At 36.0% G+C, this 20,995-nt stretch overlaps 58 non-coding genes across 58 annotated transcripts; all 58 read right to left on the bottom strand.

Moving 5' to 3' along the window:
• Window positions 1-85: 85 nt before the first annotated feature.
• Trnaq-cug (transfer RNA glutamine (anticodon CUG)) lies at window positions 86-157 on the bottom strand. The gene has a single exon. It is a non-coding gene; the product is annotated as a tRNA-Gln (tRNA).
• Window positions 158-297: 140 nt separating this feature from the next.
• Trnaq-uug (transfer RNA glutamine (anticodon UUG)) lies at window positions 298-369 on the bottom strand. Its single transcript has one exon. It is a non-coding gene; the product is annotated as a tRNA-Gln (tRNA).
• Window positions 370-495: 126 nt separating this feature from the next.
• Window positions 496-567, bottom strand: Trnah-gug (transfer RNA histidin (anticodon GUG)). Its single transcript has one exon. It is a non-coding gene; the product is annotated as a tRNA-His (tRNA).
• A 312-nt stretch (window positions 568-879) lies between these two features.
• Window positions 880-951, bottom strand: Trnaq-uug (transfer RNA glutamine (anticodon UUG)). The gene has a single exon. It is a non-coding gene; the product is annotated as a tRNA-Gln (tRNA).
• A 126-nt stretch (window positions 952-1,077) lies between these two features.
• On the bottom strand, window positions 1,078-1,149 carry Trnah-gug (transfer RNA histidin (anticodon GUG)). Its single transcript has one exon. It is a non-coding gene; the product is annotated as a tRNA-His (tRNA).
• A 523-nt stretch (window positions 1,150-1,672) lies between these two features.
• Window positions 1,673-1,744, bottom strand: Trnaq-uug (transfer RNA glutamine (anticodon UUG)). Its single transcript has one exon. It is a non-coding gene; the product is annotated as a tRNA-Gln (tRNA).
• A 510-nt stretch (window positions 1,745-2,254) lies between these two features.
• Window positions 2,255-2,326, bottom strand: Trnaq-cug (transfer RNA glutamine (anticodon CUG)). Its single transcript has one exon. It is a non-coding gene; the product is annotated as a tRNA-Gln (tRNA).
• Window positions 2,327-2,977: 651 nt separating this feature from the next.
• Window positions 2,978-3,049, bottom strand: Trnah-gug (transfer RNA histidin (anticodon GUG)). Its single transcript has one exon. It is a non-coding gene; the product is annotated as a tRNA-His (tRNA).
• A 312-nt stretch (window positions 3,050-3,361) lies between these two features.
• On the bottom strand, window positions 3,362-3,433 carry Trnaq-cug (transfer RNA glutamine (anticodon CUG)). The gene has a single exon. It is a non-coding gene; the product is annotated as a tRNA-Gln (tRNA).
• Window positions 3,434-3,572: 139 nt separating this feature from the next.
• Trnaq-uug (transfer RNA glutamine (anticodon UUG)) lies at window positions 3,573-3,644 on the bottom strand. The gene has a single exon. It is a non-coding gene; the product is annotated as a tRNA-Gln (tRNA).
• Window positions 3,645-3,843: 199 nt separating this feature from the next.
• Window positions 3,844-3,915, bottom strand: Trnam-cau (transfer RNA methionine (anticodon CAU)). The gene has a single exon. It is a non-coding gene; the product is annotated as a tRNA-Met (tRNA).
• Window positions 3,916-4,559: 644 nt separating this feature from the next.
• Window positions 4,560-4,631, bottom strand: Trnah-gug (transfer RNA histidin (anticodon GUG)). The gene has a single exon. It is a non-coding gene; the product is annotated as a tRNA-His (tRNA).
• Window positions 4,632-4,940: 309 nt separating this feature from the next.
• Trnaq-cug (transfer RNA glutamine (anticodon CUG)) lies at window positions 4,941-5,012 on the bottom strand. Its single transcript has one exon. It is a non-coding gene; the product is annotated as a tRNA-Gln (tRNA).
• A 138-nt stretch (window positions 5,013-5,150) lies between these two features.
• Trnaq-uug (transfer RNA glutamine (anticodon UUG)) lies at window positions 5,151-5,222 on the bottom strand. The gene has a single exon. It is a non-coding gene; the product is annotated as a tRNA-Gln (tRNA).
• Window positions 5,223-5,411: 189 nt separating this feature from the next.
• Window positions 5,412-5,483, bottom strand: Trnam-cau (transfer RNA methionine (anticodon CAU)). Its single transcript has one exon. It is a non-coding gene; the product is annotated as a tRNA-Met (tRNA).
• A 235-nt stretch (window positions 5,484-5,718) lies between these two features.
• On the bottom strand, window positions 5,719-5,790 carry Trnaq-uug (transfer RNA glutamine (anticodon UUG)). Its single transcript has one exon. It is a non-coding gene; the product is annotated as a tRNA-Gln (tRNA).
• Window positions 5,791-5,916: 126 nt separating this feature from the next.
• On the bottom strand, window positions 5,917-5,988 carry Trnah-gug (transfer RNA histidin (anticodon GUG)). The gene has a single exon. It is a non-coding gene; the product is annotated as a tRNA-His (tRNA).
• Window positions 5,989-6,510: 522 nt separating this feature from the next.
• On the bottom strand, window positions 6,511-6,582 carry Trnaq-uug (transfer RNA glutamine (anticodon UUG)). Its single transcript has one exon. It is a non-coding gene; the product is annotated as a tRNA-Gln (tRNA).
• A 506-nt stretch (window positions 6,583-7,088) lies between these two features.
• On the bottom strand, window positions 7,089-7,160 carry Trnaq-cug (transfer RNA glutamine (anticodon CUG)). Its single transcript has one exon. It is a non-coding gene; the product is annotated as a tRNA-Gln (tRNA).
• Window positions 7,161-7,286: 126 nt separating this feature from the next.
• On the bottom strand, window positions 7,287-7,358 carry Trnah-gug (transfer RNA histidin (anticodon GUG)). The gene has a single exon. It is a non-coding gene; the product is annotated as a tRNA-His (tRNA).
• A 311-nt stretch (window positions 7,359-7,669) lies between these two features.
• Trnaq-cug (transfer RNA glutamine (anticodon CUG)) lies at window positions 7,670-7,741 on the bottom strand. Its single transcript has one exon. It is a non-coding gene; the product is annotated as a tRNA-Gln (tRNA).
• Window positions 7,742-7,867: 126 nt separating this feature from the next.
• Trnah-gug (transfer RNA histidin (anticodon GUG)) lies at window positions 7,868-7,939 on the bottom strand. The gene has a single exon. It is a non-coding gene; the product is annotated as a tRNA-His (tRNA).
• A 5-nt stretch (window positions 7,940-7,944) lies between these two features.
• On the bottom strand, window positions 7,945-8,016 carry Trnam-cau (transfer RNA methionine (anticodon CAU)). The gene has a single exon. It is a non-coding gene; the product is annotated as a tRNA-Met (tRNA).
• A 444-nt stretch (window positions 8,017-8,460) lies between these two features.
• Window positions 8,461-8,532, bottom strand: Trnaq-uug (transfer RNA glutamine (anticodon UUG)). Its single transcript has one exon. It is a non-coding gene; the product is annotated as a tRNA-Gln (tRNA).
• A 507-nt stretch (window positions 8,533-9,039) lies between these two features.
• Trnaq-cug (transfer RNA glutamine (anticodon CUG)) lies at window positions 9,040-9,111 on the bottom strand. The gene has a single exon. It is a non-coding gene; the product is annotated as a tRNA-Gln (tRNA).
• Window positions 9,112-9,250: 139 nt separating this feature from the next.
• On the bottom strand, window positions 9,251-9,322 carry Trnaq-uug (transfer RNA glutamine (anticodon UUG)). Its single transcript has one exon. It is a non-coding gene; the product is annotated as a tRNA-Gln (tRNA).
• A 127-nt stretch (window positions 9,323-9,449) lies between these two features.
• On the bottom strand, window positions 9,450-9,521 carry Trnah-gug (transfer RNA histidin (anticodon GUG)). The gene has a single exon. It is a non-coding gene; the product is annotated as a tRNA-His (tRNA).
• A 312-nt stretch (window positions 9,522-9,833) lies between these two features.
• On the bottom strand, window positions 9,834-9,905 carry Trnaq-cug (transfer RNA glutamine (anticodon CUG)). The gene has a single exon. It is a non-coding gene; the product is annotated as a tRNA-Gln (tRNA).
• Window positions 9,906-10,043: 138 nt separating this feature from the next.
• Window positions 10,044-10,115, bottom strand: Trnaq-uug (transfer RNA glutamine (anticodon UUG)). Its single transcript has one exon. It is a non-coding gene; the product is annotated as a tRNA-Gln (tRNA).
• A 511-nt stretch (window positions 10,116-10,626) lies between these two features.
• Window positions 10,627-10,698, bottom strand: Trnaq-cug (transfer RNA glutamine (anticodon CUG)). The gene has a single exon. It is a non-coding gene; the product is annotated as a tRNA-Gln (tRNA).
• Window positions 10,699-10,837: 139 nt separating this feature from the next.
• Trnaq-uug (transfer RNA glutamine (anticodon UUG)) lies at window positions 10,838-10,909 on the bottom strand. Its single transcript has one exon. It is a non-coding gene; the product is annotated as a tRNA-Gln (tRNA).
• Window positions 10,910-11,032: 123 nt separating this feature from the next.
• Window positions 11,033-11,104, bottom strand: Trnah-gug (transfer RNA histidin (anticodon GUG)). Its single transcript has one exon. It is a non-coding gene; the product is annotated as a tRNA-His (tRNA).
• A 312-nt stretch (window positions 11,105-11,416) lies between these two features.
• Trnaq-cug (transfer RNA glutamine (anticodon CUG)) lies at window positions 11,417-11,488 on the bottom strand. The gene has a single exon. It is a non-coding gene; the product is annotated as a tRNA-Gln (tRNA).
• Window positions 11,489-11,627: 139 nt separating this feature from the next.
• On the bottom strand, window positions 11,628-11,699 carry Trnaq-uug (transfer RNA glutamine (anticodon UUG)). Its single transcript has one exon. It is a non-coding gene; the product is annotated as a tRNA-Gln (tRNA).
• Window positions 11,700-12,209: 510 nt separating this feature from the next.
• Window positions 12,210-12,281, bottom strand: Trnaq-cug (transfer RNA glutamine (anticodon CUG)). The gene has a single exon. It is a non-coding gene; the product is annotated as a tRNA-Gln (tRNA).
• A 139-nt stretch (window positions 12,282-12,420) lies between these two features.
• Trnaq-uug (transfer RNA glutamine (anticodon UUG)) lies at window positions 12,421-12,492 on the bottom strand. The gene has a single exon. It is a non-coding gene; the product is annotated as a tRNA-Gln (tRNA).
• A 190-nt stretch (window positions 12,493-12,682) lies between these two features.
• On the bottom strand, window positions 12,683-12,754 carry Trnam-cau (transfer RNA methionine (anticodon CAU)). Its single transcript has one exon. It is a non-coding gene; the product is annotated as a tRNA-Met (tRNA).
• A 510-nt stretch (window positions 12,755-13,264) lies between these two features.
• Window positions 13,265-13,336, bottom strand: Trnam-cau (transfer RNA methionine (anticodon CAU)). Its single transcript has one exon. It is a non-coding gene; the product is annotated as a tRNA-Met (tRNA).
• Window positions 13,337-13,571: 235 nt separating this feature from the next.
• On the bottom strand, window positions 13,572-13,643 carry Trnaq-cug (transfer RNA glutamine (anticodon CUG)). Its single transcript has one exon. It is a non-coding gene; the product is annotated as a tRNA-Gln (tRNA).
• Window positions 13,644-13,783: 140 nt separating this feature from the next.
• On the bottom strand, window positions 13,784-13,855 carry Trnaq-uug (transfer RNA glutamine (anticodon UUG)). The gene has a single exon. It is a non-coding gene; the product is annotated as a tRNA-Gln (tRNA).
• A 723-nt stretch (window positions 13,856-14,578) lies between these two features.
• On the bottom strand, window positions 14,579-14,650 carry Trnaq-uug (transfer RNA glutamine (anticodon UUG)). Its single transcript has one exon. It is a non-coding gene; the product is annotated as a tRNA-Gln (tRNA).
• A 126-nt stretch (window positions 14,651-14,776) lies between these two features.
• Window positions 14,777-14,848, bottom strand: Trnah-gug (transfer RNA histidin (anticodon GUG)). Its single transcript has one exon. It is a non-coding gene; the product is annotated as a tRNA-His (tRNA).
• A 5-nt stretch (window positions 14,849-14,853) lies between these two features.
• On the bottom strand, window positions 14,854-14,925 carry Trnat-cgu (transfer RNA threonine (anticodon CGU)). Its single transcript has one exon. It is a non-coding gene; the product is annotated as a tRNA-Thr (tRNA).
• A 234-nt stretch (window positions 14,926-15,159) lies between these two features.
• Trnaq-cug (transfer RNA glutamine (anticodon CUG)) lies at window positions 15,160-15,231 on the bottom strand. Its single transcript has one exon. It is a non-coding gene; the product is annotated as a tRNA-Gln (tRNA).
• A 138-nt stretch (window positions 15,232-15,369) lies between these two features.
• Window positions 15,370-15,441, bottom strand: Trnaq-uug (transfer RNA glutamine (anticodon UUG)). Its single transcript has one exon. It is a non-coding gene; the product is annotated as a tRNA-Gln (tRNA).
• A 127-nt stretch (window positions 15,442-15,568) lies between these two features.
• Window positions 15,569-15,640, bottom strand: Trnah-gug (transfer RNA histidin (anticodon GUG)). Its single transcript has one exon. It is a non-coding gene; the product is annotated as a tRNA-His (tRNA).
• Window positions 15,641-15,952: 312 nt separating this feature from the next.
• Window positions 15,953-16,024, bottom strand: Trnaq-cug (transfer RNA glutamine (anticodon CUG)). Its single transcript has one exon. It is a non-coding gene; the product is annotated as a tRNA-Gln (tRNA).
• Window positions 16,025-16,163: 139 nt separating this feature from the next.
• On the bottom strand, window positions 16,164-16,235 carry Trnaq-uug (transfer RNA glutamine (anticodon UUG)). Its single transcript has one exon. It is a non-coding gene; the product is annotated as a tRNA-Gln (tRNA).
• A 771-nt stretch (window positions 16,236-17,006) lies between these two features.
• Window positions 17,007-17,078, bottom strand: Trnam-cau (transfer RNA methionine (anticodon CAU)). The gene has a single exon. It is a non-coding gene; the product is annotated as a tRNA-Met (tRNA).
• Window positions 17,079-17,313: 235 nt separating this feature from the next.
• On the bottom strand, window positions 17,314-17,385 carry Trnaq-cug (transfer RNA glutamine (anticodon CUG)). The gene has a single exon. It is a non-coding gene; the product is annotated as a tRNA-Gln (tRNA).
• Window positions 17,386-17,524: 139 nt separating this feature from the next.
• Trnaq-uug (transfer RNA glutamine (anticodon UUG)) lies at window positions 17,525-17,596 on the bottom strand. Its single transcript has one exon. It is a non-coding gene; the product is annotated as a tRNA-Gln (tRNA).
• A 996-nt stretch (window positions 17,597-18,592) lies between these two features.
• On the bottom strand, window positions 18,593-18,664 carry Trnat-cgu (transfer RNA threonine (anticodon CGU)). The gene has a single exon. It is a non-coding gene; the product is annotated as a tRNA-Thr (tRNA).
• A 235-nt stretch (window positions 18,665-18,899) lies between these two features.
• On the bottom strand, window positions 18,900-18,971 carry Trnaq-cug (transfer RNA glutamine (anticodon CUG)). Its single transcript has one exon. It is a non-coding gene; the product is annotated as a tRNA-Gln (tRNA).
• Window positions 18,972-19,308: 337 nt separating this feature from the next.
• On the bottom strand, window positions 19,309-19,380 carry Trnah-gug (transfer RNA histidin (anticodon GUG)). Its single transcript has one exon. It is a non-coding gene; the product is annotated as a tRNA-His (tRNA).
• Window positions 19,381-19,692: 312 nt separating this feature from the next.
• Window positions 19,693-19,764, bottom strand: Trnaq-cug (transfer RNA glutamine (anticodon CUG)). Its single transcript has one exon. It is a non-coding gene; the product is annotated as a tRNA-Gln (tRNA).
• A 334-nt stretch (window positions 19,765-20,098) lies between these two features.
• On the bottom strand, window positions 20,099-20,170 carry Trnah-gug (transfer RNA histidin (anticodon GUG)). Its single transcript has one exon. It is a non-coding gene; the product is annotated as a tRNA-His (tRNA).
• A 312-nt stretch (window positions 20,171-20,482) lies between these two features.
• Window positions 20,483-20,554, bottom strand: Trnaq-cug (transfer RNA glutamine (anticodon CUG)). Its single transcript has one exon. It is a non-coding gene; the product is annotated as a tRNA-Gln (tRNA).
• Window positions 20,555-20,694: 140 nt separating this feature from the next.
• On the bottom strand, window positions 20,695-20,766 carry Trnaq-uug (transfer RNA glutamine (anticodon UUG)). Its single transcript has one exon. It is a non-coding gene; the product is annotated as a tRNA-Gln (tRNA).
• Window positions 20,767-20,995: the final 229 nt, after the last annotated feature.

The raw sequence follows: 20,995 nt of genomic DNA, 5'->3' as shown, positions 1-20,995 counted from the left end.
CTTATCATTTGTACATTCTCACTAAATAAATTTCTGAAGTTAATTTCTTGTTCACAACAGAAATGTTTTAAAAGTAATGGATTTAAGGTTCCACCGAGATTTGAACTCGGATCGCTGGATTCAGAGTCCAAAGTGCCAACCGTTACACTATGGAACCTCCTGCCATGACGTTATCCCAAATCTAACAATTTCTTTCAGCACATCATCGATTTTTAGATTGCAAACATGATTTTTTTCAAAAGATTAATTTCCAAGTATCAATCTGTCATACAACGCTTGTTGAAATAAAATATTTTCAGGTTCCACCGAGATTTGAACTCGGATCGCTGGATTCAAAGTCCAAAGTGGTAACCATTACACCATGGAACCGCGTGGTTACTCGCTGAATAATATCTTTTTTCAATAATTACCATTAGGTATTTAAAGTTGAATCGAACATTTGTTTGACAAATATCATAACAACACGTGACTGGTTAAAGCAAAATGATAAATTATTGCTGTGACCAGGATTCGAACCTGGGTTGTCACGGCCACAACGTGAAGTACTAACCACTATACGATCACAGCCTAAGTAGCAGAAGATTGTTTCGATCCATTGACCTCTGGGTTATGGGCCCAGCACGCTTCCGCTGCGCCACTCTGCTGCGATTAAAACATTTTATTCTTACAATTTTGTTCAGAGTTTTGGCATTACCGTTTACCATTGTAAAATATCGAAAGAATTTTAATAGATATTTAACGTAAATTAACCAAAGACCAACCAATGGGATTTCAAACTAAAAATTTTGAGATTGCTTATCAATTGTGCATTCTCACTAATTAAATTTCTGAAGTAAATTTATTGTTCACAACAGAAATATTTTAAAAGTAAAGGATTTAAGGTTCCACCGAGATTTGAACTCGGATCGCTGGATTCAAAGTCAAAAGTGCTAACCATTACACCATGGAACCGCGTGGTTACTCGCTGAATAATATCTTTTTTCAATAATTACCATTAGGTATTTAAAGTTGAATCGAATATTTGTTTGACAAATAACATAACAACACGTGACTGGTTAAAGCAAAATGATAAATTATTGCTGTGACCAGGATTCGAACCTGGGTTGTCACGGCCACAACGTGAAGTACTAACCACTATACGATCACAGCCTAAGTAGCAGAAGATTGTTTCGATCCATTGACCTCTGGGTTATGGGCCCAGCACGCTTCCGCTGCGCCACTCTGCTGCAATTAAAACATTTTATTCTTACAATTTTGTTCAGAGTTTTGGCATTACCGTTTACCATTGTAAAATATCGAAAGAATTTTAATAGATATTTAACGTAAATTAACCAAAGACCAACCAATGGGATTTCAAACTAAAAATTTTGAGATTGCTTATCAATTGTGCATTCTCACTAATTAAATTTCTGAAGTTAATTTCTTGTTCACAACAGAAATATTTTAAAAGTAAAGGATTTAAGGTTCCACCGAGATTTGAACTCGGATCGCTGGATTCAGAGTCCAAAGAGCTAACCGTTACACCAGGGAACCTTCTGCCAAGACGTTATCTAAAATCGAACAACTTCTTTCAGCACATCATTTAATTTTAGGTTGCAAACATAATTTTTTTAAAAGATTGATTTCCAAGTTTCAATCTGTCATACAACGCTTGTTGAAATAAAATATTTTCAGGTTCCACCGAGATTTGAACTCGGATCGCTGGATTCAAAGTCCAAAGTGCTAACCATTACACCATGGAACCGCATGGTTACTAGCTGAATAATATCTTTTTTCAATAATTACCATTAGGTATTTAAAGTTGATTCGATCATTTGTTTGACAAATAACATAACAACACATGACTGGTTAAAGCAAAATGATAAATTATTGCTGTGACCAGGATTCGAACCTGGGTTGTCACTGCCACAACGTGAAGTACTAACCACTATACGATCACAGCCTAAGTAGCAGAAGATTGTTTCGATCCATTGACCTCTGGGTTATTGGCCCAGCACGCTTCCGCTGCGCCACTCTGGTGTGATTAAAACATTTTATTCTTACAAATTTGTTCAGAGTTTTGGCATTACCGTTTACCATTGCTAATTATCGAAAGAATTTTAATAGATATTTAACGTAAATTAACCAAAGACCAACCAATGAGATTTCAAACTAAAAATTTTGAGATTGCTTATCATTTGTACATTCTCACTAAATAAATTTCTGAAGTTAATTTCTTGTTCACAACAGAAATGTTTCAAAAGTAATGGATTTAAGGTTCCACCGAGATTTGAACTCGGATCGCTGGATTCAGAGTCCAAAGTGCCAACCGTTACACTATGGAACCTCCTGCCATGACGTTATCCCAAATCTAACAATTTCTTTCAGCACACCATCTATTTTTAGATTGCAAACATGATTTTTTTCAAAAGATTAATTTCCAAGTATCAATCTGTCATACAACGCTTATTGAAATAAAATATTTTCAGGTTCCACCGAGATTTGAACTCGGATTGCTGGATTCAAAGTCCAAAGTGCTAACCATTACACCATGGAAACGCGTGGTTACTAACTGAATATCTTTTTTCAATAATTACCATTAGGTATTTAAAGTTGAATCGAACATTTGTTTGACAAATAACATAAAAACACGTGACTGGTTAAAGCAAAATGATAAATTATTGCTGTGATTTCAAACTAACAATTTTGAGATTGCTAATCATGTGTAAATTTTCACTAAATAAATTTCTGAATTTAATTTCTTGTTCACAACAGAAATGTTTTAAAAGTAAAGGATTTAAAGTTCCACCGAGATTCGAACTCGGATCGCTGGATTCAGAGTCCAAAGTGCTAACTATAACACCATGGAACCGCGTGGTTACTAACTGAATATCTTCTTTCAATAATTACCATTAGGTATTGGAAGGTGAATCGAAGAATATTTGTTTGACAAATAACATAAAAACACATGACTGGTTAAAGCCAAATTAAAACATATTGCTGTGACCAGGATTCGAACCTGGGTTGTCACGGCCACAACGTGAAGTACTAACCACTATACGATCACAGCCTAAGTAGCAGAGGATGGTTTCGATCCATCGACCTCTGGGTTATGGGCCCAGCAAGCTTCCGCTGCGCCACTCTGCTGCGATTAAAACATTCTATTCTTACAATTTTGTTCAGAGTTTTGGCATTACCGTTTACCATTGTAAAATATCGAAAGAATTTTAATAGATATTTAACGTAAATTAACCAAAGACCAACCAATGGGATTTCAAACTAAAAATTTTGAGATTGCTTATCAATTGTGCATTCTCACTAATTAAATTTTTGAAGTTAATTTCTTGTTCACAACAGAAATGTTTTAAAAGTAAAGGATTTAAGGTTCCACCGAGATTTGAACTCGGATCGCTGGATTCAGAGTCCAAAGTGCTAACCGTTACACCATGGAACCTCCTGCCAAGACCTTATTTAAAATCGAACAAGTTCTTTCAGCACATCATCTATTTTTAGATTGCAAACATGATTTTTCTAAAAGATTGATTTCCAAGTATCAATCTGTCATACAACGCTTGTTGAAATAAAATATTTTCAGGTTCCACCGAGATTTGAACTCGGATCGCTGGATTCAAAGTCCAAAGTGCTAACCATTACACCATGGAACCGCGTGGTTACTCGCTGAATAATATCTTTCAATATTTACCATTAGGCATTTCAAGATGAATCGAACATTTGTTTGACAAATAACATAAAACACATGACTTGTTAAAGCAAAATGAAACCATACTGCTGTGACCAGGATTCGAACCTGGGTTGTCACAGCCACAACGTGAAGTACTAACCACTATACGATCACAGCCTTGGTAGCAGAGGATGGTTTCGATCCATCGACCTCTGGGTTATGGGCCCAGCACGCTTCCGCTGCGCCACTCTGCTGCGATTAAAACATTTTATTCTTACAATTTTGTTCAGAGTTTTGGCATTACCGTTTACCATTGTAAAATATCGAAAGAATTTTAATAGATATTTAACGTAAATTAACCAAAGACCAACCAATGGGATTTCAAACTAAAAATTTTGAGATTGCTAATCATGTGTAAATTTTCACTAAATAAATTTCTGAATTTAATTTCTTGTTCACAACAGAAATGTTTTAAAAGTAAAGGATTTAAATTCCAGCGAGATTTGAACTCGGATCGCTGGATTCAAAGTCCAAAGTGCTAACCGTTACACCATGGAACCTCCTGCCAACACGTTATCCCAAATCTAACAATTTCTTTCAGCGCACCATCTATTTTTAGATTGCAAACATGATTTTTTTCAAAAGATTATTTTCCAAGTATCAATCTGTCATACAACGCTGATTGAAATAAAACATTTTCAGGTTCCACCGAGATTTGAACTCGGATCGCTGGATTCAAAGACAAAAGTGCTAACCATTATACCATGGAACCGCGTGGTTACTAACTGAATATCTTCTTTCAATAATTACCATTAGGTATTGTAAGGTGAATCGAAGAACATTTGTTTGACAAATAACATAAAAACACATGACTGGTTAAAGCCAAATTAAAACATATTACTGTGACCAGGATTCGAACCTGGGTTGTCACGGCCACAACGTGATGTACTAACCACTATACGATCACAGCCTAAGTAGCAGAGGATGGTTTCGATCCGTCGACTTCTGGGTTATGGGCCCAGCACGCTTCCGCTGCGCCACTCTGCTGCGATTAAACCATTCTATTCTTACAATTTTGTTCAGAGTTTTGGCATTACCGTTTACCATTGTAAAATATCGAAAGAATTTTAATAGATATTTAACGTAAATTAACCAACCAACCAATGGGATTTCAAACTAAAAATTTTGAGATTGTTTATCAATTGTGCATTCTCACTAATTAAATTTCTGAAGTTGATTTCTTGTTCACAACAGAAATGTTTTAAAAGTAAAGGATTTAAGGTTCAACCGAGATTTGAACTCGGATCGCTGGATTCAGAGTCCAAAGTGCTAACCGTTACACCATGGAACCTCCTGCCAAGACCTTATCTAAAATCGAACAACTTCTTTCAGCACATCATCTATTTTAGATTGCAAACATGAATTTTTTAAAACATTAATTTCCAAGTATCAATCTGTCATACAACGCTTATTGAAATAAAATATTTTCAGGTTCCACCGAGATTTGAACTCGGATCGCTGGATTCAAAGTCCAAAGTGCTAACCATTACACCATGGACCCGCGTGGTTACTAACTGAATATCTTCTTTCAATAATTACCATTAGGCATTTCAAGATGAATCGAACATTTGTTTGACAAATAACATAAAAACATATGACTGGTTAAAGCAAAATGAAAACATATTGCTGTGACCAGGGGTTGTCACGGCCACAACGTGAAGTACTAACCACTATACGATCACAGCCTTAGTAGCAGAGGATGGTTTCGATCCATCGACCTCTGGGTTATGGGCCCAGCACGCTTCCGCTGCGCCACTCTGCTGTGATTGAAACATTTTATTCTTACAATTTTGTTCAGAGTTTTGGCATTACCGTTTACCATTGCCAATTATCGAAAGAATTTTAATAGATATTTAACGTGAATTAACCAAAGACCAACCAATGGGATTTCAAACTAAAAATTTTGAGATAGCTTATCATTTGTACATTCTCACTAAATAAATTTCTGAAGTTAATTTCTTGTTCACAACAGAAATGTTTTAAAAGTAATGGATTTAAGGTTCCACCGAGATTTGAACTCGGATCGCTGGATTCAAAGTCCAAAGTGCTAACCATTACAACATGGAACCGCGTGGTTACTAAATGAATATCTTCTTTCAATAATTACCATTAGGTATTGGAAGGTGAATCGAAGAATATTTGTTTGACAAATAACATAAAAACACATGACTGGTTAAAGCCAAATTAAAACATATTGCTGTGACCAGGATTCGAACCTGGGTTGTCACGGCCACAACGTGAAGTACTAACCACTATACGATCACAGCCTAAGTAGCAGAGGATGGTTTCGATCCATCGACCTCTTGGTTATGGGCCCAGCACGCTTCGCTGCGCCACTCTGCTGGGATTAAAACATTTTATTCTTACAATTTTGTTCAGAGTTTTGGCATTACCGTTTACCATTGTAAAATATCGAAAGAATTTTAATAGATATTTAACGTAAATTAACCAAAGACCAACCAATGGGATTTCAAACTAAACATTTTGAGATTGCTTATCAATTGTGCATTCTCACTAATTAAATTTCTGAAGTTAATTTCTTGTTCACAACAGAAATGATTTAAAAGTGAAGGATTTAAGGTTGCACCGATATTTGAACTCGGATCGCTGGATTCAGAGTCCAAAGTGCTAACCGTTACACCATGGAACCTTCTGCCAAGACGTTATCTAAAATCGAACAACTTCTTTCAGCACATCATCTATTTTTAGATTGCAAACATGATTTTTTTAAAAGATTGATTTCCAAGTATCAATCTGTCATACAACGCTTGTTGAAATAAAATATTTTCAGGTTCCACCGAGATTTGAACTCGGATCGCTGGATTCAAAGTCCAAAGTGCTAACCATTACACCATGGAACCGCGTGTTTACTCGCTGAATAATATCTTTCAATAATTACCATTAAGCATTTCAAGATGAATCGAACATTTTTTGACAAATAACATAAAAACCCATGACTGGTTAAAGCCAAATGAAAACATATTGCTGTGACCAGGATTCGAACCTGGGTTGTCACGGCCACAACGTGAATTACTAACCACTATACGATCACAGCCTTAGTAGCAGAGGATGGTTTCGATCCGTCGACCTCTGGGTTATGGGCCCAGCACGCTTCCGCTGCGCCACTCTGCTGCGATTAAAACATTTTATTCTTACAATTTTGTTCAGAGTTTTGGCATTACCGTTTACCATTGTAAAATATCGAAAGAATTTTAATAGATATTTAACGTAAATTAACCAAAGACCAACCAATGGGATTTCAAACTAACAATTTTGAGATTGCTAATCATGTGTAAATTTTCAGTAAATAAATTTCTGAATTTAATTTCTTGTTCACAGCAGAAATGTTTTAAACGTAAAGAATTTAAAGTTCCACCGAGATTTGAACTCGGATCGCTGGATTCAGAGTCAAAAGTGCTAACCATTACACCATGGAACCGCGTGGTTACTAACTGAATATCTTCTTTCAATAATTACCATTAGGTATTGGAAGGTGAATAGAAGAACAATTGTTTGACAAATAACATAAAAACACATGACTGGTTAAAGCCAAATAAAAACATATTGCTGTGACCAGGATTCGAACCTGGGTTGTCACGGCCACAACGTGAAGTACTAACCACTATACGATCACAGCCTAAGTAGCAGAGGATAGTTTCGATCCATCGACCTCTGGGTTATGGGCCCAGCAAGCTTCCGCTGCGCCACTCTGCTGCGATTAAAACATTTTATTCTTACAATTTTGTTCAGAGTTTGGCATTACCGTTTACCATTGTAAAATATCGAAAGAATTTTAATAGATATTTAACGTAAATTAACCAAAGACCAACCAATGGGATTTCAAACTAACAATTTTCAGATTGCTAATCATGTGTAAATTTTCACTAAATAAATTTCTGAATTTAATTTCTTGTTCACAACAGAAATGTTTTAAAAGTAAAGGATTTAAAGTTCCACCGAGATTTGAACTCGGATCGCTGGATTCAGAGTCCAAAGTGCTAACCATTACACCATGGAACCGCGTGGTTACTAACTGAATATCTTCTTTCAATAATTACCATTAGGTATTGGAAGGTGAATCGAAGAACATTTGTTTGACAAATAACATAAAAACACATGACTGGTTAAAGCCAAATAAAAACATATTGCTGTGACCAGGATTCGAACCTGGGTTGTCACGGCCACAACGTGAAGTACTAACCACTATACGATCACAGCCTAAGTAGCAGAGGATGGTTTCGATCCATCGACCTCTGGGTTATGGGCCCAGCACGCTTCCGCTGCGCCACTCTGCTGCGATTAAAACATTTTATTCTTTCAATTTTGTTCAGAGTTTTGGCATTACCGTTTACCATTGTAAAATATCGAAAGAATTTTAATAGATATGTAACGTAAATTAACCAAAGACTAACCAATGGGATTTCAAACTAAAAATTTTGAGATTGCTTATCAATTGTGCATTCTCACTAATTAAATTTCTGAAGTTAATTTCTTGTTCACAACAGAAATGTTTTAAAAGTAAAGGATTTAAGGTTCACCGAGATTTGAACTCGGATTGCTGGATTCAGAGTCCAAAGTGCTAACCGTTACACCATGGAACCTTCTGCCAAGACGTTATCTAAAATCGAACAACTTCTTTCAGCACATCATCTATTTTTAGATTGCAAACATGATTTTTTAAAAGATTGATTTCCAAGTATCAATCTGTCATACAACGCTTGTTGAAATAAAATATTTTCAGGTTCCACCGAGATTTGAACTCGGATGGCTGGATTCAAAGTCCAAAGTGCTAACCATTACACCATGGAACCGCGTGGTTACTCGCTGAATAATATCTTTTTTTAATAATTACCATTAGGTATTTAAAGTTGAATCGAACATTTGTTTGACAAATAACATAAAAAACACGTGACTGGTTAAAGCAAAATGATAAATTATTGCTGTGACCAGGATTCGAACCTGGGTTGTCATGGCCACAACGTGAAGTACTAACCACTATACGATCACAGCCTAAGTAGCAGAGGATAGTTTCGATCCATCGACCTCTGGGTTATGGACCCAGCACGTTTCCGCTGCGCCACTCTGCTGCGGTTAAAACATTTTATTCTTACAATTTTGTTCAGAGTTTTGGCATTACCGTTTACCATTGATATCGAAATAATTTTAATCAATATTTAACGTAAATTAACCAAAGACCAACCAATGGGATTTCAAACTAAAAATTTTGAGATTGCTTATCAATTGTAAATTCTCACTGAATAAATTTCTGAAGTTAATTTCTTGTTCACAACAGAAATGTTTTAAAAGTAAAGGATTTAAGGTTCCACCGAGATTTGAACTCGGATCGCTGGATTCAGAGTCCAAAGTGCTAACCGTTACAACATGGAACCTTCTGGCAAGACGTTATCTAAAATCGAACAACTTCTTTCAGCACATCATCTATTTTTAGATTGCAAACATGATTTTTTTAAAAGATTGATTTCCAAGTATCAATCTGTCATACAACGCTTGTTGAAATAAAATATTTTCAGGTTCCACCGAGATTTGAACTCGGATCGCTGGATTCAAAGTCCAAAGTGCTAACCATTACACCATGGAACCGCGTGGCTACTCGCTGCATAATATCATTTTTCAATAATTACCATTAGGTATTTAAAGTTGAATCGTACTATTGTTTGACAAATAACATAAAAAACACATGACTGGTTAAAGCAAAATGATAAATTATTGCTGTGACCAGGATTCGAACCTGGGTTGTCACGGCCACAACGTGAAGTACTAACCACTATACGATCACAGCCTAAGTAGCAGAGGATAGTTTCGATCCATCGACCTCTGGGTTATGGACCCAGCACGTTTCCGCTGCGCCACTCTGCTGCGATTAAAACATTTTATTCTTACAATTTTGTTCAGAGTTTGGGCATTACCGTTTACCATTGCTAAATATCGAAATAATTTTAATAGATATTTAACGTAAATTAACCAAAGACCAACCAATGGGATTTCAAACTAAAAATTTTGAGATTGCATATCAATTGTGCATTCTCACTAATTAAATTTCTGTAGTTAATTTCTTGTTCACAACAGAAATGTTTTAAAAGTAAAGGATTTAAGGTTCCACCGAGATTTGAACTCGGATCGCTGGATTCAGAGTCCAAAGTGCTAACCGTTACACCATGGAACCTTCTGCCAAGACGTTATCTAAAATCGAACAACTTCTTTCAGCACATCATCTATTTTTAGATTGCAAACATGATTTTTTAAAAGATTGATTTCCAAGTATCAATCTGTCATACAACGCTTGTTGAAATAAAATATTTTCAGGTTCCACCGAGATTTGAACTCGGATCGCTGGATTCAAAGTCCAAAGTGCTAACCATTACACCATGGAACCGCGTGGTTACTCGCTGAATAATATCTTTTTTCAATAATTACCATTAGGTATTTAAAGTTGAATCGAACATTTGTTTGACAAATAACATAAAAAACACGTGACTGGTTAAAGCAAAATGATAAATTATTGCTGTGACCAGGATTCGAACCTGGGTTGTCATGGCCACAACGTGAAGTACTAACCACTATACGATCACAGCCTAAGTAGCAGAGGATAGTTTCGATCCATCGACCTCTGGGTTTTGGACCCAGCACGTTTCCGCTGCGCCACTCTGCTGCGGTTAAAACATTTTATTCTTACAATTTTGTTCAGAGTTTTGGCATTACCGTTTACCATTGATAAATATCGAAATAATTTTAATCAATATTTAACGTAAATTAACCAAAGACCAACCAATGGGATTTCAAACTAAAAATTTTGAGATTGCTTATCAATTGTAAATTCTCACTGAATAAATTTCTGAAGTTAATTTCTTGTTCACAACAGAAATGTTTTAAAAGTAAAGGATTTAAGGTTCCACCGAGATTTGAACTCGGATCGCTGGATTCAGAGTCCAAAGTGCTAACCGTTACACCATGGAACTTCCTGCCAAGACCTTATCTAAAATCGAACAACTTCTTTCAGCACATCATCTATTTTTAGATTGCAAACTTTATTTTTTTAAAAGATTAATTTCCAAGTATCAATCTGTCATACAACGCTTATTGAAACAAAATATTTTCAGGTTCCACAGAGATTTGAACTCGGATCGCTGGATTCAAAGTCCAAAGTGCTAACCATTACACCATGGAACCGCGTGGTTACTAACTGAATATCTTCTTTCAATAATTACTATTAGGCATTTCAAGATGAATCGAACATTTGTTTGACAAATAACGTAAAAACACATGACTGGTTAAAGCAAAATGAAAACATATTGCTGTGACCAGGATTCGAACCTGGGTTGTCACGGCCACAACGTGAAGTACTAACCACTATACGATCACAGCCTAAGTAGCAGAAGATTGTTTGGATCCATTGACCTCTGGGTTATGGGCCCAGCACGCTTCCGCTGCGCCACTCTGCTGTGATTAAAACATTTTATTCTTACAATTTTGTTCAGAGTTTTGGCATTACCGTTTACCATTGCTAATTATCGAAAGAATTTTAATAGATATTTAACGTAAATTAACCAAAGACCAACCAATGGGATTTCAAACTAAAAATTTTGAGATTGCTTATCATTTGTACATTCTCACTAAATAAATTTCTGAAGTTAATTTCTTGTTCACAACAGAAATGTTTTAAAAGTAATGGATTTAAGGTTCCACCGAGATTTGAACTCGGATCGCTGGATTCAGAGTCCAAAGTGCCAACCGTTACACTACGGAACCTCCTGCCATGACTTATCCCAAATCTAACAATTTCTTTCAGCACACCATCGATTTTTAGATTGCAAACATGATTTTTTTCAAAAGATTAATTTCCAAGTATCAATCTGTCATACAACGCTTGTTGAAATAAAATATTTTCAGGTTCCACCGAGATTTGAACTCGGATCGCTGGATTCAAAGTCCAAAGTTCTAACCATTACACCATGGAACCGCGTGGTTACTCGCTGAATAATATCTTTTTTCAATAATTACCATAAGGTATTTAAAGTTGAATCGAACATTTGTTTGACAAATAACATAAAAATACGTGACTGGTTAAAGCAAAATGATAAATTATTGCTGTGACTAGGATTCGAACCTGGGTTGTCACGGCCACAACGTGAAGTACTAACCACTATACGATCACAGCCTAAGTAGCAGAAGATTGTTTCGATCCATCGACCTCTGGGTGATGGGCCCAGCACGCGTCCGCTGCGCCACTCTGCTGCGATTAAAACATTTTATTCTTATAATTTTCTTCAGAGTTTTGGCATTACCGTTTACCACTGTTAAATATCGAAATAATTTTAATAGATATTTAACGTAAATTAACCAAAGACCAACCAATGGGATTTCAAACTAAAAATTTTGAGATTGCTTATCAATTGTGCATTCTCACTAATTAAATTTCTGAAGTTAATTTCTTGTTCACAACAGAAATGTTTTAAAAGTAAAGGATTTAAGGTTCCACCGAGATTTGAACTCGGATCGCTGGATTCAGAGTCCAAAGTGCTAACCGTTACACCACGGAACCTCCTGCCAAGACCTTATCTAAAATCGAACAACTTCTTTCAACACATCATCTATTTTTAGATTGCAAACATGATTTTTTTAAAAGATTAATTTCCAAGTATCAATCTGTCATACAACGCTTATTGAAATAAAATATTTTCAGGTTCCACCGAGATTTGAACTCGGATCGCTGGATTCAAAGTCCAAAGTGCTAACCATTACACCATTGAACCGCGTGGTTACTAACTGAATATCTTCTTTCAATAATTACCATTAGGCATTTCAAGATGAATCGAACATTTGTTTGACAAATAACATAACAAACACATGACTGGTTAAAGCAAAATGAAAACATATTGCTGTGACCAGGGGTTGTCACGGCCACAACGTGAAGTACTAACCACTATACGATCACAGCCTTAGTAGCAGAGGATGGTTTCGATCCATCGACCTCTGGGTTATGGGCCCAGCACGCTTCCGCTGCGCCACTCTGCTGTGATTAAAACTTTTTATTCTTACAATTTTGTTCAGAGTTTTGGTATTACCATTTACCGTTGCTAATTATCGAAAGAATTTTAATAGATATTTAACGTAAATTAACCAAAGACCAACCAATGGGATTTCAAACTAAAAATTTTGAGATTGCTTATCATTTGTACATTCTCACTAAATAAATTTCTGAAGTTAATTTCTTGTTCAAAACAGAAATGTTTTAAAAGTAATGGATTTAAGGTTCCACCGAGATTTGAACTCGGATCGCTGGATTCAAAGTCAAAAGTGCTAACAATTACACAATGGAACCGCGTGGTTACTAACTGAATATCTTCTTTCAATAATTACCATTAGGTATTGGAAGGTGAATCGAAGAACATTTATTTGACAAATAACATAAAAACACATGACTGGTTAAAGCAAAATGAAAACAAATTGCTGTGACCAGGATTCGAACCTGGGTTGTCACGGCCACAACGTGAAGTACTAACCACTATACGATCGCAGCCTAAGTAGCAGAGGATGGTTTCGATCCATCGACCTCTGGGTTATGGGCCCAGCACGCTTCCGCTGCGCCACTCTGCTGCGATTAAAACATTTTATTCTTACAATTTTGTTCAGAGTTTTGGCATTACCGTTTACCATTGTAAAATATCGAAAGAATGTTAATAGATATTTAACGTAAATTAACCAAAGACCAACCAATGGGATTTCAAACTAAAAATTTTGAGATTGCTTATCAATTGTGCATTCTCACTAATTAAATTTCTGAAGTTAATTTCTTGTTCAAAACAGAAATGTTTTAAAAGTAATGGATTTAAGGTTCCACCGAGATTTGAACTCGGATCGCTGGATTCAGAGTCCAAAGTGCCAACCGTTACACTATGGAACCTCCTGCCATGACGTTATCCCAAATCTAACAATTTCTTTCAGCACACCATCGATTTTTAGATTGCAAACATGATTTTTTTTAAAAGATTAATTTCCAAGTATCAATCTGTCATACAACGCTTATTGAAATAAAATATTTTCAGGTTCCACCGAGATTTGAACTCGGATCGCTGGATTCAAAGTCCAAAGTGCTAACCATTACACCATGGAACCGCGTGGTTACTCGCTGAATAATATCTTTTTTCAATAATTACCATTAGGTATTTCAAGTTGAATCGAACATTTGTTTGACAAATAACATAAAAACACGTGTCTGGTTAAAGCAAAATGATAAATTATTGCTGTGACTAGGATTCGAACCTGGGTTGTCACGGCCACAACGTGAAGTACTAACCACTATACGATCACAGCCTAAGTAGCAGAAGATTGTTTCGATCCATCGACCTCTGGGTGATGGGCCCAGCACGCTTCCGCTGCGCCACTCTGCTGCGATTAAAACATTTTATTCTTACAATTTTGTTCAGAGTTTTGGCATTACCGTTTACCATTGTAAAATATCGAAAGAATTTTAATAGAAATTTAACGTAAAAATCAACCAAAGACCAACCAATGGGATTTCAAACAAACAATTTTGAGATTGCTAATCATGTGTAAATTTTCACTAAATAAATTTCTGATTTTAATTTCTTGTTCACAACAGAAATGTTTTAAAATAAAGGATTTAAAGTTCCACCGAGATTTGAACTCGGATCGCTGGATTCAGAGACCAAAGTGCTAACCGTTACACCATGCAACCTCCTGGGAACACGTTATCCCAAATCTAACAATTTCTTTCAGCACACCATCTATTTTTAGATTGCAAACATGATTTTTTTCAAAAGATTATTTTCCAAGTATCAATCTGTCATACAACGCTTATTGAAATAAAACATTTTCAGGTTCCACCGAGGTTTGAACTCGGATCGCTGGATTCAAAGTCCAAAGTGCTAACCATTACACCATGGAACCGCGTGGTTACTAACTGAATATCTTCTTTCAATAATTACCATTAGGTATTGGAAGGTGAATCGAAGAACATTTGTTTGACAAATAACATATAAACACATGACGGGTTAAAGCCAAGTTAAAACATATTGCTGTGACCAGGATTCGAACCTGGGTTGTCACGGCCACAACGTGAAGTACTAACCACTATACGATCACAGCCTAAGTAGCAGAGGATGGATTCGATCCATCGACCTCTGGGTTACGGGCCCAGCACGCTTCCTCTGCGCCACTCTGCTGTGATTAAAACATTTTATTCTTACAATTTTGTTCAGAGTTTTGGCATTACCGTTTACCATTGTAAAATATCGAAAGAATTTTAATAGATATTTAACGTAAATTAACCAAAGACCAACCAATGGGATTTCAAACTAAAAAATTTGAGATTGCTTATCAATTGTGCATTCTCACTAATAAATTTCTGTGGATAATTTCTTGTTCACAACAGAAATGTTTTAAAAGTGAAGGATTTAAGGTTCCACCGAGATTTGAACTCGGATCGCTGGATTCAGAGTCCAAAGTGCTAACCGTTACACCATTGAACCTTTTGCCAAGACGTTATCTAAAATCGAACAACTTCTTTCAGCACATCATCTATTTTTAGATTGCAAACATGATTTTTTAAAAGATTGATTTCCAAGTATCAATCTGTCATACAACGCTTGTTGAAATAAAATATTTTCAGGTTCCACCGAGATTTGAACTCGGATCGCTGGATTCAAAGTCCAAAGTGCTAACCATTACACCATGGAACCGCGTGGTTACTGGCTGAATAATATATTTTTTCAATAATTACCATTAGGTATTTAAAGTTGAATCGAACATTTGTTTGACAAATAACATAAAAAACACGTGACTGGTTTTAGCAAAATGATAAATTATTGCTGTGACCAGGATTCGAACCTGGGTTGTCACGGCCACAACGTGAAGTACTAACCACTATACGATCACAGCCTAAGTAGCAGAGGATGGTTTCGATCCATCGACCTCTGGGTTATGGACCCAGCACGTTTCCGCTGCGCCACTCTGCTACGGTTAAAATGTTTTATTCTTATAATTTTGTTCAGAGTTTTGGCATTACCGTTTACCATTGCTAAATATCGAAATAATTTTAATAGATATTTAACGTAAATTAACCAAAGACCAACCAATGGGATTTCAAACTAAAAATTTTGAGATTGCTTATCAATTGTGCTTTCTCACTAATTAAATTTCTGAAGTTAATTTCTTGTTCACAACAGAAATGTTTTAAAAGTAAAGGTATTAAGGTTCCACCGTGATTTGAACTCGGATCGCTGGATTCAGAGTCCAAAGTGCTAACCGTTACACCATGGAACCTCCTGCCAAGACCTTATCTAAAATCGAACAACTTCTTTCAGCACATCATCTATTTTTAGATTGCAAACATGATTTTTTTTAAAGATTAATTTCCAAGTATCAATCTGTCATACAACGCTTATTGAAATAAAATATTTTCATGTTCCACCGAGATTTGAACTCGGATCGCTGGATTCAAAGTCCAAAGTGCTAACCATTACACCATGGAACCGCGTGGTTACTAACTGAATATCTTCTTTCAATAATTACCATTAGGCATTTCAAGATGAATCGAACATTTGTTTGACAAATAACATAAAAACACATGACTGGTTAAAGCAAAATGAAAACATATTGCTGTGACCAGGGGTTGTCACGGCCACAACGTGAAGTACTAACCACTATACGATCACAGCCTTAGTAGCAGAGGATGGTTTCGATCCATCGAACTCTGGGTTATGGGCCCAGCACGCTTCCGCTGCGCCACTCTGCTGTGATTAAAACATTTTATTCTTACAATTTTGTTCAGAGTTTTGGTATTACCGTTTACCATTGCTAATTATCGAAAGAATTTTAATAGATATTTAACGTAAATTAACCAAAGACCAACCAATGGGATTTCAAACTAAAAATTTTGAGATTGCTTATCATTTGTACATTCTCACTAAATAAATTTCTGAAGTTAATTTCTTGTTTACAACAGAAATGTTTTAAAAGTAATGGATTTAAGGATCCACCGAGATTTGAACTCGGATCGCTGGATTCAAAGTCAAAAGTGCTAACCATTACACAATGGAACCGTGTGGTTACTAACTGAATATCTTCTTTCAATAATTACCATTAGGTATTGGAAGGTGAATCGAAGAACATTTGTTTGACAAATAACATAAAAACACATGACTGGTTAAAGCCAAATTAAAACATATTGCTGTGACTAAGATTCGAACCTGGGTTGTCACGGCCACAACGTGAAGTACTAACCACTATACGATCACAGCCTAAGTAGCAGAGGATGGTTTCGATCCATCGACCTCTGGGTTATGGGCCCAGCACGCTTCCGCTGCGCCACTCTGCTGCGATTAAAACATTTTATTCTTACAATTTTGTTCAGAGTTTTGGCATTACCGTTTACCATTGTAAAATATCGAAAGAATTTTAATAGATATTTAACGTAAATTAACCAAAGACCAACCAATGGGATTTCAAACTAAAAATTTTGAGATTGCTTATCAATTGTGCATTCTCACTAATTAAATTTCTGAAGTTAATTTCTTGTTCACAACAGAAATGTTTTAAAAGTAAAGGATTTAAGGTTCCACCGAGAATTGAACTCGGATCGCTGGATTCAGAGTCCAAAGTGCTAACCGTTGCACCATGGAACCTTCTGACAAGACGTTATCTAAAATCGAACAACTTCTTTCAGCACATCATCTATTTTTAGATTGCAAACATGATTTTTTTAAAAGATTGATTTCCAAGTATCAATCTGTCATACAACGCTTGTTGAAATAAAAAATTTTCAGGTTCCACCGAGATTTGAACTCGGATCGCTGGATTCAAAGTCCAAAGTGCAAACCATTACACCATGGAACCGCGTGGTTACTCGCTGAATTATATCTTTCAATAATTACCATTAGGCATTTCAAGATGAATCGAACATTTGTTTGACAAATAACATAAAAACACATGACTGGTTAAAGCAAAATGAAAATATATTGCTGTGACCAGGATTCGAACCTGGGTTGTCACGGCCACAACGTGAAGTACTAACCACTATAAGATCACAGCCTTAATAGCAGAGGATGGTTTCGATCCGTCGACCTCTGGGTTATGGGCCCAGCACGCTTCCGCTGCGCCACTCTGCTGCGATTAAAACATTTTATTCTTACAATTTTGTTCAGAGTTTTGGCATTACCGTTTACCATTGTAAAATATCGAAAGAATTTTAATAGATATTTAACGTAAAAATTAACCAAAGACCAACCAATGGGATTTCAAACTAACAATTTTGAGATTGCTAATCATGTGTAAATTTTCACTAAATAAATTTCTGAATTTAATTTCTTGTTCACAACAGAAATGTTTTCAAAGTAAAGGATTTATAGTTCCACCGAGATTTGAACTCGGATCGCTGGATTCAGAGACCGAAGTGCTAACCGTTACACCATGGAACCTCCTGGCAACACGTTATCCCAAATCTAACAATTTCTTTCAGCACACCATCTATTTTTAGATTGCAAACATGATTTTTTTCAAAAGAATATTTTCCAAGTATCAATCTGTCATACAACGCTTATTGAAATAAAACATTTTCAGGTACCACCGAGATTTGAACTCGGATGGCTGGATTCAAAGTCCAAAGTGCTAACCATTACACCATAGAACCGCGTGGTTACTAACTGAATATCTTCTTTCAATAATTACCATTAGGTATTGGAAGGTGAAGCGAAGAACATTTGTTTGACAAATAACATAAAAACACATGACTGGTTAAAGCCAAATTAAAACATATTGCTGTGACCAGGATTCGAACCTCGGTTGTCACGGCCACAACGTGAAGTACTAACCACTATACGATCACAGCCTAAGTAGCAGAGGATGGTTTCGATCCATCGACCTCTGGGTTACGGGCCCAGCACGCTTCCTCTGCGCCACTCTGCTGCGATTAAAACATTTTATTCTTACAATTTTGTTCAGAGTTTTGGCATTACCGTTTACCATTGTAAAATATCGAAAGAATTTTAATAGATATTTAACGTAAATTAACCAAAGACCAACCAATGGGATTTCAAACTAAAAAATTTGAGATTGCTTATCAATTGTGCATTCTCACTAATTAAATTTCTGTAGTTAATTTCTTGTTCACAACAGAAATGTTTTAAAAGTAAAGGATTTAAGGTTCCACCGAGATTTCAACTCGGATCGCTGGATTCAGAGTCCAAAGTGCTAACCGTTACACCATGGAACCTTCTGCCAAGACGTTATCTAAAATCGAACAACTTCTTTCAGCACATCATCTATTTTTAGATTGCAAACATGATTTTTTAAAAGATTGATTTCCAAGTATCAATCTGTCATACAACGCTTGTTGAAATAAAATATTTTCAGGTTCCACCGAGATTTGAACTCGGATCGCTGGATTCAAAGTCCAAAGTGCTAACCATTACACCATGGAACGGCGTGGTTACTCGCTGAATAATATCTTTTTTCAATAATTACCATTAGGTATTTAAAGTTGAATCGAACATTTGTTTGACAAATAACATAAAAAACACGTGACTGGTTAAAGCAAATTGATAAATTATTGCTGTGACCAGGATTCGAACCTGGGTTGTCACGGCCACAACGTGAAGTACTAACCACTATACGATCACAGCCTAAGTAGCAGAGGATGGTTTCGATCCATCGACCTCTGGGTTATGGACCAAGCACGTTTCCGCTGCGCCACTCTGCGGCGGTTAAAACATTTTATTCTTACAATTTTGTTCAGAGTTTTGGCATTACCGTTTACCATTGCTAAATATCGAAATAATTTTAATAGATATTTAACGTAAATTAACCAAAGACCAACAAATGGGATTTCAAACTAAAAATTTTGAGATTGCTTATCAATTGTAAATTCTCACTGAATAAATTTCTGAAGTTAATTTCTTGTTCACAACAGAAATGTTTTAAAAGTAAAGGATTTAAGGTTCCACCGAGATTTGAACTCGGATCGCTGGATTCAGAGTCCAAAGTGCTAACCGTTACACCATGGAACCTCCTGCCAAAACCTTATCTAAAATCGAACGACTTCTTTCAGCACATCATCTATTTTTAGATTGCAAACATGATTTTTTTAAAAGATTAATTTCCAAGTATCAATCTGTCATACAACGCTTATTGAAATAAAATATTTTCAGGTTCCACCGAGATTTGAACTCGGATCGCTGGATTCAAAGTCCAAAGCGCTAACCATTAAACCATTGTACCGCGTGGTTGCTAACTGAATATCTTCTTTCAATAATTACCTTTAGGCATTTCAAGATGAATCGAACATTTGTTTGACAAATAACGTAAAAACACATGACTGGTTAAAGCAAAATGAAAACATATTGCTGTGACCAGGATTCGAACCTGGGTTGTCACGGCCACAACGTGAAGTACTAACCACTATACGATCACAGCCTAAGTAGCAGAAGATTGTTTCGATCCATTGACCTCTGGGTTATGGGCCCAGCACGCTTCCGCTGCGCCACTCTGCTGTGATTAAAACATTTTATTCTTACAATTTTGTTCAGAGTTTTGGCATTACCGTTTACCATTGCTAATTATCGAAAGAATTTTAATAGATATTTAACGTAAATTAACCAAAGACCAACCAATGGGATTTCAAACTAAAAATTTTGAGATTGCTTATCATTTGTACATTCTCACTAAATAAATTTCTGAAGTTAATTTCTTGTTCACAACAGAAATGTTTTAAAAGTAATTGATTTAAGGTTCCACCGAGATTTGAACTCGGATCGCTGGATTCAGAGTCCAAAGTGCCAACCGTTACACTATGGAACCTCCTGCCATGACGTTATCCCAAATCTAACATTTTCTTTCAGCACAACATCGATTTTTAGATTGCAAACATGATTTTTTTCAAAAGATTAACTTCCTAGTATCAATCTGTCATACAACGCTTATTGAAATAAAATATTTTCAGGTTCCACCGAGATTTGAACTCGGATCGCTGGATTCAAAGTCCAAAGTGCTAACCATTACACCATGGAACCGCGTGGTTACTCGCTGAATAATAACTTTTTCAATAATTACCATTAGGTATTTAAAGTTGAATCGAACATTTGTTTGACAAATAACATGAAAACACGTGACTGGTTAAAGCAAAATGATAAATTATTGCTGTGACTAGGATTCGAACCTGGGTTGTCACGGCCACAACGTGAAGTACTAACCACTATACGATCACAGCCTAAGTAGCAGAAGATTGTTTCGATCCATCGA

This window comes from Ascidiella aspersa, chromosome 3 (genome assembly GCF_963924565.1).
Source record: "Ascidiella aspersa chromosome 3, kaAscAspe10.2, whole genome shotgun sequence".
NCBI classification, from domain to species: Eukaryota; Metazoa; Chordata; class Ascidiacea; order Phlebobranchia; family Ascidiidae; genus Ascidiella; species Ascidiella aspersa.
Note: the sequence above shows the minus strand (reverse complement) of the source record. Positions and strands in the feature narration are given on the sequence as shown.